This window comes from Rosa chinensis, chromosome 2 (genome assembly GCF_002994745.2).
Source record: "Rosa chinensis cultivar Old Blush chromosome 2, RchiOBHm-V2, whole genome shotgun sequence".
NCBI lineage: Eukaryota > Viridiplantae > Streptophyta > Magnoliopsida > Rosales > Rosaceae > Rosa > Rosa chinensis.
The window spans coordinates 69,431,101-69,438,376 of record NC_037089.1 but is presented as its reverse complement, the minus strand read 5'-3'; the positions used below and the strand labels follow the sequence as shown (position 1 = coordinate 69,438,376).

General features: G+C 36.4%; 1 long non-coding RNA gene across 2 annotated transcripts; it reads right to left on the bottom strand.

Moving 5' to 3' along the window:
• Nucleotides 1-4,390: 4,390 nt before the first annotated feature.
• On the bottom strand, nt 4,391-6,933 carry LOC112190624. 2 transcript variants are annotated; one of them, XR_002932476.2, is made up of 7 exons: nt 6,502-6,933; nt 6,056-6,212; nt 5,431-5,591; nt 5,265-5,327; nt 5,044-5,132; nt 4,743-4,804; nt 4,391-4,624 (listed from the first exon to the last, which is right to left on the bottom strand). It is a non-coding gene; the product is annotated as an uncharacterized LOC112190624 (long non-coding RNA). The 2 variants fall into 2 exon arrangements; XR_002932477.2 differs by lacking the exon at nt 4,743-4,804 and having other exon boundaries at nt 6,056-6,177.
• Nucleotides 6,934-7,276: the final 343 nt, after the last annotated feature.

Genomic DNA, 7,276 nt, shown 5'->3' with positions numbered 1-7,276 from the left:
TTTCTGAGAGAAAAATCGAGAGTATGCCCTGTGAGTTTGGATTGGACTTGTTCGAAACATGCTATCATTCACTGTATAACTTAAGTTCTCCATATCTTGCTTAGTCATATGAATGTCACAGGTTTATTAACCATGGAATTATCGTTGTGATTTTGATTAAGTGTTTAACGTGAAAGCCATGAGTTTGGAGTCTCTGAGACAACAGTTAGGAGCAATAGAGTCATTTACTTGCTTTTTGTCAAGTCTTTGTTCTGTTTTGGATTTTTTTTGTTTTGTTTTGCTAAGGGACTAGCAAAAGCTAAGTGTGGGGGAATTTGATAGGCGCATTTTAATGTGATATTTTAAATGTTAATTCCTCACATTTTGCTTAGTTATTCCTTAACGAATCGATTTTTAACTTAATTTCTATTTTTAGGTACATTGGAGTAGATGAAGAAGAAATGAGTGTTACGTCCATAATTACCTAGAAATGATGGAGAAGAATGAAAATGCACTAAAAAGTCAACCTTGAATATTTTCTTACTCCGGCTAGGAGAATCAGAGCCAAGCAAGGAAGAAGGAGCGGCCACTTGACCAAATGAACTCGAAATGAGCTGAAACTCTCCAGATCCATTCTAGACACCCAAAGGATCATTTCTTATGAAGAGTTCCAGAGAAAAATATGAGTGGAAGACCTTCAAACAATCAGCCCAATTTTCTACAGAAGCAAAACCGGAAAACTGGACCTGTAAGAGGTCCAGCAGAATTTCCGGCCCAACCACATGGAATAAAGCTCTGAAAATTTGTGAGGATGATATACACTCATAGTGGAACATTTTTTATGAAGAAGTCGAAGGCTCATTCTGAAGTTTTGATGGAGAAATAATTGAAGGAATAAAGGGGAAGAAACTGACCTGAAAACAGCTCAACACCACATATTCATGTTTCCCACCCATATGAAGAAAGCATTTCTTTTTCCTTGGATACAATTTTTCTACCCTAAAAGATCATCATCACTTCCACATTTCTTCACCTTCATGCTTTGCTTTCATCATTACCTCATCTTTTACATATTTTACAAACCACTCTCATACTCCACTTTCATTATTTTTCTTCATCTCATCATTTCACTCTTCTTTTTCTTCCCTATATAAACACCTTCTCCTCTCATTCTAAAACACATTCCTTCATCCATTCCATCTTCTTTGTCTCTCCATTTCCTTTCCATTTTCCCACACAAACATTCCTTCATCCATTCCATCTTCTTTGTCTCTCCATTTCCTTTCCATTTTCCCACACAAAAATTCCTTCATCCATCTCATCTTCTATGTCTCACCATTTCCTCTCCATTTTCCTTAGTCACCATTTCCTACACCAATTCCTTCATCCATCTCATCTTCTTTGTCTCTCCATTTCCTTTCCATTTTCCTTCTCCATTCTCTAGTTGCAAAGTTCTGCATTTTCAAGCAAGGAGAGGAAGAAGAAGAAGGAGCCGTGAAGATCATATCCTCCATCATCCACCTTGAAGGCTTGCTTCCAAGATTCAAGATCCAACCATCTAGCTCTCCATCTCCATCTCCACTCACGGTGTAATTCGTTCCTTTTCCTTGTAATGATCTTTTGTTTTCCTTGTTTGAATTCATATGAACTTGTTTCTAGTTAACAATAATGTTTAGGGTAAAGTTTAAACCCAACTTCTATGTTTAAATAAAGTTTTCGAATTCCATAATTGTGATTCTAAGTTGCTTATGTGAGTTTGTTCGATTGAATTTGCTTGATAGAAAACTTTTATATGTTTATCTTATTTGGGTCGACACTTATAGGATTTGCATGTAATTGGTGCTAGGTTTAAGAACATGAAATCGACTTTTCGTTTTGTGTAAACTTGAATCAAAGTAGTAAAGGTTTTGGACAAAAATCGAATTCAATTGAAGAGGATTGCAATTAGGTGAACTTATTCATACTAAGTTGTACACTTGAGTTGATAGCCTTTCTCTATGTGTAATGCATTAAACATGACATGATTGACTAGCTTTCTAGGGTTTGATTGCATGTTTAATAGGATTAATCTAGGTGCTTTCGCTTAGATTAATTAGCATTGAAAAGTAAAATATGGGAAATCGTTTGCTTTCGAATGTTTCACATGATCAACTCCTTTCTCATGACTTGGAAGAACAATTATAGGGTTTGAATCGAATTTGATTACATGGAATTGATTTTGATCTTTGTTCCTTGCGATCCACCCTTGTATATATGCTTTTACATTTTCTTTATTTTATTTATCTTAATTTTCAATTCTATAATTCTTAAAACCCCCCCCCCCTTAGTTTTGTTCACTTGTATATATTTCTATTCTTTATTTTATTTTTGTAAATAATACTTTATTATTTTAATTCTTTATTTGTTTATACAATTGTATATATTTATATTCTTTATTTTATTTTTGTAAATAATACTTTTCTTTATTTGTTTCACAATTACAAGTGTACCCTCAATCCCCGGAATAGAACGATCCCTATTTGCTTATACTACTAACGATATTTCAGGGTTAAATTGCGCGCTTGCTTACAGCGCATCATTGATGATCAAAGGATTGGAATGTGCCAAAGTATCCTTTGAACCCACAGGCCTCCCACGCATCCTAGCTGGGGCCATGGCCTGTAAAGCCAGAGTGCCACTCTCTTTGGCATTGGCGCCATGCCTACCTCCGTGTAGGGTGGCGCTACGTCCACTCGTAGGGACGTCCTTCCTTGCAGGCATGTTTGCAGCATATTTGTGTGATCTCGTCACTTTAACAGGGATCGAGATGAGACATAGTGGGGACAGGCCACGACAATTCCTGTCGTTCCTGCTGAACATCTGTGTTCTTATCTCCCCCGAACGACGGGAAGACTGTCTCATCAAAGTGACAACCCGCAAATCTAGCGGTAAAGAGATCGCCTTGCAAGGGCATTAAGTGGCGGACGATTGTTGGAGTCTCAAATCCAACATAGTTGCCCATTCGTCTGTAAGGACCCATCATAGAGCGCTGTAGCGGCGCAATTGGCACATAAATTGCTCACTCAAATGTGCGTAAGTACCAAAGACGTGTACCCAGTCACTAGCTGTAACGCAGAGGTACATTGAGTGGCGGTAGGTCGTAGATGAATTAGCATAGCTGCATGAGATATTGCATCACCCCAAGCGGATGTAAGAAGATTGGTGCGCATTACCAATGTTTGGACTACCATCGTAGTCGTGTCCGCGAGACCAATTGGGTGTGTACATGGGAATGTGATGTCCAACATCAAGCCCATTGCAATATCCATCGAAAGTCTTTCGATGTAAACTCTCTAGCATAGTCAAATCCAAGTGACTGAATAGGATGATCTGGGGAGTGAGCCCGTTGTCATATGATATGTGCTAGAAGTGTAGCGTAAGCAGCATTTATAGGTGGACAATGGCACAACACGTGACCAGCGTGTTTGCGTGTCAACCAACATCATGAAATATTTAAGCGTCCGCAAGTTGGTTGAATCAATCCACAAAATCCCTACGGATTCTTTGTAAGAACAGAATGAGTATTGTTATATCCTTTGCATAGGACGGTCTTAGTCCTAGTTTCCCTAAGGAACGAGCTTTGTAAAACAAGCGAGAGGCCTTAGAAGCAACCATTGAGTATTGTGGTTAGGCCTGAGAGTCTAAAACGTTATTTGAAGCAAGTTGGTGATTGTAGCATCACCTGGGGCGCCATCACCATGATGGACGCCATCCATGACGTCATGGATAGGGACTGCACCAGCCCTAGGCTGGTAGTGGACGGAGGCAGTGCCCTAGGCAGCTGTGTCGGTCACACTTAGTCCGGAAATCAATTTTTGATTCATGCTTCGTTTCGCTTAAGAGAAAGGATGTCCATATATATGAAGTCTTTATAGACGGATCATCATATCATGACCAGGATGACCTATCCTGTCGTGACAAAGCCAATATGTGTCTAAATCCAAGAGATCTTCTCTCGTAACCTTATTGGATTAATAGCTCGAATAGTGACATAGAATCCACTAGAGAGACACATAAACTTCCACTACATCATAAAATCACATTTATAGCGTTTCAAAAACGCTATCGTAGGATACCATAGCGTTTTAGTAAACGCTATGTCTGCCCGAGCTATAGTAGATCTAGGGTCTATTATAGCACTTTTAGAAACGCTATGATATGCTCTACATCTATAGCGTTTGCGAAGTGCTATGCTATATTATGCAATAGCAATTCATAAACGCTATCTCTAAACATTCTATAGCATTTAGTAATTGCTATTGAAACAAAAGTTGTAGCTTTCATATAGTGTTATTATACACCATTTTATAGCATTTCAACTGCTATTATCTTGTACGTAAATTTTACTATCAAAAACAGCTATTATACATTGTCATAACACTTTGATCGGCAACAATAAGTTCTCACAAGTACAATCAAAAGTATGCAGATTTTTATTAAACAATCTCAGAAGTGATCAAAACATAATGTAACATTCATTGACATACACAAGCATTACATTTTCTCATTCTTTTCCTTGCGTATAAATGAAAAAAGTCCTCAACAGAACAAAACTGATCTATAACTTCTCCTCCATAGCAGCATCCAAAACTTACATGTCTCTAAACTGCAAAAACACGATATTGAAAGCTTATTCAAATATTATAACAAACTGACACAATTAGCAGAAAATATATATTTCAAACAAAGTATCACATCTTATTGACCTTAAAATATATTCTTACCTACAAGTATAGTGTTAACTTTTTCATGAGCACAACCATAGAAGTTGGAATCAGATACACACCTACACAAAAACACATCCGAACTCTTTATGATGTATTACCAAACTATTCTTCGCGTTAGATTAAACATGAAATTGTTTACGTGAATGCAAAATTGACATGTCACTACTTAAATAATCTACCAAAGCAAAAAGCATAAGAAAGTTTGAAGATTCTTAATATTTGTGATTAGTGCTGAACCAACTGTAAAAAATGAAAAAAATAAAAATAAAAATAAAAGCATGTAAAGAAATAAACTTACTTAGATCAACATAAATAATCCTCTCCTGTAATTAGGAACTGTGGATTGCAGAGGTTGTGAGAACCTTGTTAAATTTACCTTCCCTGTTCCTAAAACGAGAGAAATCAAAATAGTTGCATGAACATACAAAGATTTAGATAAAGATAAAGAAAGAGAAAAAGAAAAAAACAAGAAAACAAATAGCAGATACTAGCTATGAACTAGATAAACTAATGCCTTACCTCATCAAGTATGAATGACTCGGGCATAGTATGGTCAGTAACCTCAACCTCAATATCTTTCTCCTACAAACATCAAAAGATGCAAGTAAGCTAATTAGCTATAAAGAGTCACCTAAAAATTGATACTCTTTTGAAATTGTATTTACAGGAAGCCATTCCACCTAACTTGTATCCCCTATCAGAAGCCAACTTGATATGTGTTTCTTCTTCATGTGGAAGCTCAAGGAATTTGAGCATGTAATTCTGAACTCAATGCTCTTTGCTATAGTGACACCATCCTTTGTCACTTTAGGAGCTCCAAAGCTTTGCTCCAGAACAATTGCGTCCCTGTGGAAAAATCAAACATCAACAACCACCGTAAAGAGCCAAGCCTCCACAACAGTTAATTATTCTGATGGAATTGAAGATTGAAGACCACTAAAACTAACTTATTCTCCACTTCAATTGCAAGAAGTACCAAATTGAAGAAACAAAAAAGACAAAGAAAAACTGATAAAGCACATCTCAGACTCAAACTGAACCAATGCACCAACAAAATTCAAATATATAATTGCAGCAGCAAAATTACTACCAACAAATCAATATACAAATATATTATGTATATTACAAAACTGATAACAAGCACATCTCAGACTAAAACTGAACCAATGCACCAACAAAATTCAAATATATAATTGCAGCAGCAAAATTACTACCAACAAATCAATATACAAATATATTATGTATATTACATATATGATTGTGCTTGACCAAAGCATCAAGTCCAACAATAACAATGAAAAGTCACTCACTTTTTGCCCCGTTGTGACTTTAACAGCATCAGCAAACTCTTCCACACCCCTAAGCATCAATAATCAGGCTTGCAAACCAAAATTTAATATCCTTAGCTGCATAATTCCTTCTCCAACTTATTCTGCAATTCCTTCTCCAACTTATTCTGCTACCAATCTGAACACCAGAAAGCAATTAGAAAGCACTAATGAGATCTCAAAATTTTTAATAGAAATAGAAATTCTCTCATGGAATCATATTCAATAACTAATTTAAGTCCCATAAAATTCTTTTGAAGCTTGATCTAATTGCTTGACAACTTGAGAATACCTAGGTCATGACCCATATTGAAATCATAAAACTTGGCAGAAGGAGAGAATAACACATGCATTCTAAATTTCTAATACACGTTTAAGAGAAATACAAAAGACATAATTAAAATTCAAAAAGTCATATTTAAGTTTACCGGTCGATATGGGTACATAAGTAGTTCTTATATCAGTAGTGGTTGAATGTCTCTGACCTCTGCTGAAGATATACACAAAAGAAAAAGAGCAATGAAAAGGAAACGGATTTCAATTACAAGAGGCCAATAGAAAAAAAAGTCATATGAAAAATCCATGGCGTTAGGAAATTTGAATGCATCTACCTAAACACAATCAAGAATTCAAGATTCCCGGATTCTGCTGGGTAATTTTCACAAGAACTCATAATCATAATGGCAATCACATAGAAAAGTGACTACATAAATAGCCCCAAATTTTGCGACCATATGAATCCGTAGTTTTAAGTTTGATTCATCCCCGAAACCCTATAATCACCTTACGACATTGAAGTAGAAGAGGGGAGGGAGTGAGGGAGGGAGGGAGGGAGCGAGAGAGACTGAGAGAGAGAGAGAGAGAGATCACCTGACGAAGAAACGAAGAGATGAAAGAGATCGAAGATGTTGAGTCAGTGGCGTGTCTTGACTGAGAGAGATGATTCTTTTGGGCTTTTAATATATTGCTTTTCATTTATTTAGGTACACTTGAACTTAAAAATTAAACCCCCGCTCTACTTTTCATTGCCCGCTCACTGTTTTTGTTATCCGCTCACATTTTCAGTGTACGGTTTTAATTTAACAGCGTTTAAAAAGTATAAACGCTACCAAATAGTACAGATAATGCAATCCATAGCATTTGCTGAAAAAACGCTATAGTGAAGTGCTATAAATATGACTTTTTCTTGTAGTGTTCTCTAAG